This window comes from Octopus bimaculoides, chromosome 4 (genome assembly GCF_001194135.2).
Source record: "Octopus bimaculoides isolate UCB-OBI-ISO-001 chromosome 4, ASM119413v2, whole genome shotgun sequence".
NCBI classification, from domain to species: Eukaryota; Metazoa; Mollusca; class Cephalopoda; order Octopoda; family Octopodidae; genus Octopus; species Octopus bimaculoides.
In genome coordinates, this window is record NC_068984.1 from 91409109 (window position 1) to 91417549 (window position 8441).

Sequence of the window (8441 nt, forward strand, 5' to 3'; positions counted from 1 at the left end):
TGTGTATGTATATATGTGTGTATGTATATATGTGTGTATGTATATATGTATGTATGTATATATGTATATGTATATATGTATGTATGTATATGTATATATATATATAATATATCTATATATGTATGTGTATATATCTATCTATATATATATGTATGTGTATATATATATATATATATCATCATCATCATCATCATCATCATCATCAGTCCGTTTTCCATGCTGGCATGGGTTGGATGGTTTGACTGTGGTTTGGGAAGCCAGGAGGCTGCACCACGCTTCAGTCTGATCTGGCGGTGTTTCTAACATCAACCACTCCGAGAGTTTAGCGGGTGCTTTTTATATGCCACTGGCACAGGCCAGAGGTGGCTGGCAATGACCACGATTAGTTGGTGCTCTTCTGTGCCATTGGCACAGAAGCCAATCAAGGCGGTGCTGGCATTGGCCATGTACGGATGGTGCATTTTATGTGCCACTGGCATGGGGGTCACAACTACAGTTTCCATTTGATTTTCATTTTAATGTACTTGACTCAATAGGTCTCCTCAAGCACAGTGTGTCGCCCTACTATCCAAGGTACTTTTGAGTGCACTGAGGCTGGTTATGCGACACTGGTGTAGGTTACAGCTGTGAACTCACTTTATTTGCTGGGTCTTCGCAGCATATTTCCATGCATATTGTGTATGTGTTTGTTTGGCATAAAAAAATGACAAATTAAATGATCATCCCAAAGTACAACAATATATATATAGTAGAATAGGAGGGGTTTAGTTCACTTGTAATTTAAACGAATAGGTACACTGAGTAAGTGCTATAGTTGGTCATACATTAGATTCCAAGACCACAGCTGAGGCTAGATCTAGTGATCCATATTAGGGTTCCATTATAGCAGGTATGTATTATATTAGAGGAAAAAGTAAAACAAGGCAAAATGAGTAAGGTGAATTTGAAGTCTTACAACAGTTTCTGGGAAAACTTCAAATTCACCTTACCCTAATTAAATTATTCTAAATGACTTGAGATACTCGTTCTGGCTTGGTTTTGCTTTTTCCTCTAATATAATATACATGAAATTAGTTTTTTCATTTTAATGTCCAGTTTTCCATACTTGCATAAGTCACACAGGTTGTGTTTAGGCAGATTTTCTACAGTTTGATCCTCCTCCCGTTACCAACTCTTACTTGTTTCCAAACTAGCTAATATTTTCCCCATGGCCAGAAATGTGTTTGAAGATTGGAAATGATGGATATCGCAAGTTTGACAGTGATACCTGTATATGATTATTTTGCAATTAATATCCTTAGAAGGATGAACAAACACTCACCCACACACACTCATTTACTCACACACAGACACCATATACATACATATACATATGTAATTATATGTTTACACATATACACCCACACATACATATATGATTTTATCTTTTCCTATATGGTATTTATAGAAACTTAGTCTTATGTCATTGTCAGATGAAGGTCAAGGAAGTGGGAGTTATAATAACAACGTATTGTTACTCGGAATCATTTGGTGTTTTTTTAATGTTTTTGTGTTTTAATTTTGTTTGTAACTTCCTTTTGTCTTTTTTTTTATTTTGCTTTATTCATTGTTTTATTATCTTACTATTCCTTCCCTCTAATAGATGGGTGTGTATTTATACAAATTCAGAGGCATTTGCAGGATTTTTAAACTCTCCCCTCAGAAGAAAGAGATCTAAATTTGCTCTTTTCCTTGTTGTTTGCTGCCTTTTCAACAGCCATATCTTTAACAAGCCAGCTTGGTGTGTGTGTGTGTACCAGCACATAGGTATAGCCTACATAGTTGTCCTATTCACATTTCATTGTCATCCAAATTTGATAGTTTCTAGGTAGCCAACCAGCTCTAGTAACAAGTTGAACATGTTGTTGGGTGTTGTAGGAGTATGTTGTTGTGGGGTGAGCCGATAAAAGATTTTTATACTACTAATGACGTACCCCTTCTGCTAGGTAATCATGTATCAGATGTTTTAGAATTTTCTTAAACAGTAATGGCAGGTTCACTTATAGTATAATTAGACTGAAACTTATAACTCTGAGGACAGGCTTTAAATAATTGTGCAAGCTGGACAGTTGACTCTACTGTATACATAAATGCTCTCACACATACACACATATACATATTTATATATGTACTTGCTAGCCTAAAATATTTTAGGAAATAATGATTTGAAATAGTGAGTTTGTGTTACCAGCTATGAGCACATTTGTGCTCACCCATATAAGTAATAATTTTAAATGTGGGTATACACCTTGTAGTATGCTGCTTAAAGCCCATTCACTGTATTCAGCTATCTGATTTCATCAACTGTATGGATTTAAAGGCCTTTGGATTTACTTCCGGAATTTCTTCATGTCTGTAGAGTTTATAGCATATGAGAAAAAAAGAAAGCAAATGGAATCTTTGAGATTCTTTAATAATCATTATGATTGTTTTGGCCTGTTGTGCATTAGTCCCTTGCAGGTGAGATGCTGTACAAATATTGTGGTGCATCGTTCAGTGCAGATGTGCCTCATCAGATGATTGGTCTAAAGGTACCTTGTTCTTTAATCTCTCTTTTGCTTATTTGAATTAGAATTCATTCTGATAGTTATCTGTATCTACTTGCTTGCATGAGAAAACTTGAGTTAAAATGAAGAACACTTCTCTTATAAAATGAATTCTAATTGAAATAAGCGGAACAGAAATTAAAGAATGAGGTACCTTTTGACAAGTTACCTAACCAGGCACATCTGCACTGAATGATGCACCATAACTATTTGTACAGCGTCTCACTTGTGAGGGTCTGGTGCATGAGGTGTCAAAATCTTTGTAGTGGTTAATTCAGAATCTTGTGAATTCCATTTTCTTTTTCTTTCTCTCATGTTATACACACACATATATGTGTGCATGTGCACATGTGTATACATGTGTATATGTACATCTTTTATTCCTTTTCTGGCTTATGAGTTTTTGTCATTGAACTACAGCCATGCTAGGCTACTGTCAAGGATTTAATTGATCAAATCAGTCCCAGTATTTATGTCAGCTACATATTTTATTGATGTCTATTTGTCAAACCATTAAGATATGGGGCATAAAGGGGCACAACATAAATATAATACACATACACATATACATACACACATGCATATATATGTAGGTAGATAGATATACACACACACATGCACACACACACACATGCACACACACACACATATACAGTAGGTACCTGCACACTTTCCATTTCCCAAATTGTACTCGCATAATGCTGACTATAAATACAGGATTCTTACTTAAGTGCCAAGTTACAGCACTTGTAACTATTTAACTGAATAATTTATGTTACCTCCCCTTATATAATATGAAGTTCATAGGTTATTTCAGAGCCATTGAACTGCTTGTTGTATGGTTATTCCACTCCTGTCTACCTTAGTTTAATATTAAAGTACAATTTAACGTTTGTAACTTAGGATATCCTACAATATAAACAGTAATTTTCTGTAATGTAAACCTATAAATCGAACAAAATGTATCAAAATAATGAAGCCGAATTGCAAACTATTAATTACATGTACATGAAGGGCAAATTAATCATATGATGTGGCCTCTAACAATCTTAAAATTTAGTCTTTCTAAGTAAATATCTGAATAAAGCAATTATACAAATCAAAGAGTAAATATAACAGATTGCATTAATATATTATATTTCAATGTCAACTTTTCCTCTTGTCTCCTTTGGTCTTTCTTTCCTGAAAGTACTGTCTACTTGAATCACTTGACACCTCTGTACTCGGCTGTCATCCTCTATATTCATTGCATGTCTGTATTTAGCATATTCGCCTCTCTTGTACATTATATCTGTTTTCTCTTATATCAAGTTTTCCTCTCAACTCATTTGTGCTTTGCTGTTTATTCATACTAATGAAACACCCACTGGAGCATGCTTACCTCATTTCTTTTCAGTCTTCACTGATCTCTTGCATTCAGTGTCCATGTTTTCCTACCTTGTAAAATCTGCCCTTCATTCATAGAGATAATGTTGTGAATTGAGGTAATAACTATTTGAATACTTCCACTCCATTCTTACATTGAACATAAATCTCCATTGTGGATTAGGATACTTTTAGGTAATAGAAGCTACCAACTTTTCATGAGTATCCTTTCTTTTAAGTACTTTAATGCCTCTGCTACAGAAAATCTTTTATCTCTGTTAGCCAGCTTTTGATCCCACTACATTTCTTATTTACTTTCAGTACACTGTATAGGATTCTTACCTGTTCTTTTTCTACATATCAAGCATGGTTACTTCATAACAATAGTATTTTCTTTTCTTTTCTGCTGATGAAAAGTTTTGCCCTCTTCAGGTTTATTTTGAAGCCTTTGCTTCTATGTTTAGAATTCCTTCTTTAATTATTTAGCCTATGAGGACTAGATCATTGAGTTTAACACTGGCTGTTTGTTTCCATAGATAGCAATCTTAAACTCCTTTGTTGTGGCCTGGAGAGCTGTAATACATAGAAGGGATCTAAGAACTAAACTGTAATAGACACTAACCAATATATGAAATTCCTTGGTGTTGGTTCACATTTTGTTGACTGCATCTTAGTTCATGCCATGCATTTTTCTAAGAAGCCATTCATGTATACCTAATTAGTAATCATGAGACTTTAGAGCATAAAAATCCTTTGAGAGTCCTTATCCAGGACAACAAATGTTCTTTGTAAAGAACTTTTATAATTGCCTCACTCAAAAGAACATATTGGTGCTCTTCCTTAATTGCCTTCTTCTGTTGTGCTATAAGTATTTTTGTTACTTTCATAATTTGATCTCTCTTTCTGGTCGCTTCTTTGCAGAGAAAATGGGCATATTTGAGTCTATAAATATTTTACTTAAACACCTGCATGTACACACACACACACTTAGGCAAGACATTCTTATATATCATCATCATTTAGCATCCACTCCTTTATACTGGCATGAGTTGAATGGTTCAATAGGATCCAACAAGTTGGAGGATTGCATCATGCTCCAATGTCTGTTTTGGCAAGTGGATGCCTTTCCTAATGCCAACTGTTTTACAGGGTGTACTTCATTTTTTTTTTTTTTTCATGGCACCAGCAACTTAAAGGATTAACCCTTTTGATACAACCCACCTAAATTCTTTGTTATATTTAAAATTAACTGAAAGAGACACAGCGCATCTCAACAGAAATATGGTATCAAAAGGATTAACAAGCTTAAAGGAGCTCTTATAACTGATAGAGAGAGTTGTGATTCTATACAAAATGGTGAGAGTATGATGAGATGAACAAATTTAGAGGTGTGAAAGTATGTTAGTAGAGAGAGTAACAGAGTAGATACTTAGGGGTGAGGTGTGGATGAAATAAAGGAAATGGATGGAATTGATATCAAGGTAATTTGACTGAGGACTGGTGAACCTGGTGTAACCACCTGGTTCACCAGTCCTCAGTCAAATCGTCCAACCCATGCTAGCATGGAAAGCGGACGTTAAACGATGATGATGATGTAATATCTCCTTGAACTTGTGCCAACTCCTTTTAATCTAGCTACTGTACTTTCTGAACACTTACTCCCTCTGGTGCTACTTAGGTCATCTAGGTAACAAAATCTATCAACTATTCCAGGGGACGAAAGCTACAAACCATTCAAGGAACCATCCAGGTATTTGAAGGAATCTATTTCCCAAATAATCTGTATGTTCATTGCCTTAGTGCACTTACTGTGTATGAAATCTACCTTCTGTTAACTTGCATATGATCCTTCTACACTTTTTCTGTATCAATTGTTTACACTGGAAACACTATACAGAATGTGTACCAAGTCCTTTTTGATATATGAACTCAGTAATTTCCCCAAAATTTTGTTTTTGCAATATTTTCTTTAAGGCTCTTCAATTCCAGGTTTTGCTTCCGTATCTACAATTTCTGCTCCAAACCTTCTCAAGATTCTGCTGTGTGAGCTAAGTCATCAGCAACTGCCACAATGTGGTGTGTGTGTGTGTGTGTGTGTGTGTGTGTGTGTACTTGAATTATTCTTACAATTACGTGTATATTATTCATGATGAAACATTCTATATATTCCTCCTCTTTTCTAATCACTGCTAAGATGACTTGTTTGCAAATCCAGTCCCAGCTAGGTAGGACATTATATATGAAACATCAAACAATTACACAAAATCTGTTTGCATATTGTATTCCGTACACAAATAAATCCATAATTTTTAAGCATACTACACTAGTGTGTGTCTGTGTGTATATCATTTTGTTCCTGATTCACATTCCTGATTAAATTATATACCAACACTCATTAAAGCCAGCTACTACTATAAATTGTATGGTAAAATGTCTTTCCAGTGGTAGCTGACAAAATGAGTAGTCATTGAAACATTCCAACATCTCATGAAGTAACTTCTGGTAGATATTCCATATGTGCTTCCTGTGGTTTATTTAAATGTTCATCTAGTAAATAAGCAGGACAATTAAAAAAATATGATATGGTATTATTAGGATGACATCTGTAGAGAAAAGAAATGTGTGCAAAGAGCAACAATGGTGAAAAAGAAAGAGTAAAATGAAAGAAAAATATATGCTGCCGGAAAGCCATATATTGCCTATTTTAGTACTATTTCGGTATTGGCAACAGTGCATTTTGGTTCTTCATTTTTAATTTTCATTTTTTCCCCTCCTCTATTCTCATGTTCTCTTTCTTTCTCCATTGTTTCTCTTGTTGATGGACTGCAGTCCAAAACGTTGAAAGCATTTCTATTCTTTCCAAACATGGACCTTATGTCATATTTTTCCTGTGTTTTATTGTCCTTGGATTGCTTATTTACTGTTTGAGTACACCCTAAGTGCTGCTTTAAATAATTTAAGCTATCCAATAAAGACGCTCATTTAATTGCTAATCATGTGAAACAGGATTCTGTATTCTTCTGAAGGAAGCAAATAGAACAAAGGTTTAACACTGCTGGAATGCCAAATATATTGATTATTTATCTAACATTCAGGAAACAGTTAAATAATCTAACTAAATGGAGCATATTAATAATATTATGCAAAAACTAACAACTTCCCAGTAGAGTGCAAGTTCCCAACCACTCAGAATAAAAACATTGGTTCTATGCTTCTCTGTTTACTTTTTATCTTTTACTTGTTTCAGTCATTTGACTGCAGCCATGCTGGGGCATTGTTTTGAAGGGTTTTAGTCAAAGAAATTGATCCTAAAACTTTTTTTAAGCCTAGTACTTATTTTATTAATTTCTTTTGCTGAACCATGAAGTTATAGGGGCATAAACACGCCAACAGTGGTTATCAAGCAGTGGTGGGAGACACACACACACACACACACACAATAATAAAAGCAAAATTCTGTCTGTCCATCTGGGATCTTTGTATTTCAGTCTATTTTTGCTCTACATAGACATATACCTTTTTGGAATCAGGATGATCCCATGATTGAAAATCTGCCCTTCATTTAGTTCTTGAACATCAAGCATTTGGATTTGATTTAAAAGCATTTGGATTGCTATGTCTAGCAGGTAAAGCTTGGCTGATTCATGCCATCTTAGTTGTCAGATGACATCAGAGATGAAGGGAGAGATAAATGACATTCGCTTTGTTAATTTTACATCAGGAATTTTGAGACAAATTGGCCGACAGTTGGAATTCAAAGTGGGACTAGAACAATAGAATGATTGCATTACAGAATTAATTTTCATATGTCTTTAACCTCTGATCAAACAGCACTTGGGGCTTATAGTCATGCTATTTAGCTCTCTTTAGTTTTGGACTGCAAGCCCAGTTAGCCCTCCGCAGGAGCTAACTTAAAAGTTTGTACAAAGTGTGGCTTTTAAGCTAATATATATATATATATATATATATATATATAACTATGATAATAATATTAGGAATAAAAATCCAAATTTACAGGTTAAAAATCCATTTTATTTTAATTTTTCAAAATTAAAATTAAATTAAATTTCACAATATATAATATATAAATATAATTTAGAGAAAAAAACCACAATTATTGAATTCATCCATGAAAATCCACAGTCACATATAGAAAAATTTAATAAGTAAATACACTAAAAAGACCTATAATAAAAGTACAAAGTAATAAATATTGAAATAATATTATTTTAATTTTTATTACAAGTCTTTTTAGTGTATTTACTTATTAAATTTTTCTATATATGACTGGATTTTCAACGATGAATTCAATAATTGTAGTTTTTTTCTTTAAATTATATATCTAACAAAACTGTCCGCTGAACGGGAACGTGAAACTCCGAGTAACAGTTTTTTGTTATATTTCTGCTGCTTTTAAATAAAGCATATTACTCTACCTCTGGTATTTGAGTACTCTCTTTTCCACCTTGTTGCACATTTATGTGCTTACTC

At 33.9% G+C, this 8441-nt stretch overlaps 1 protein-coding gene across 3 annotated transcripts in view; it reads left to right on the forward strand.

Moving 5' to 3' along the window:
- Positions 1 to 8441, forward strand: part of LOC106872863 (uncharacterized) — a 221158-nt gene that overhangs the window by 156764 nt on the left and 55953 nt on the right. The window lies entirely within an intron of this gene.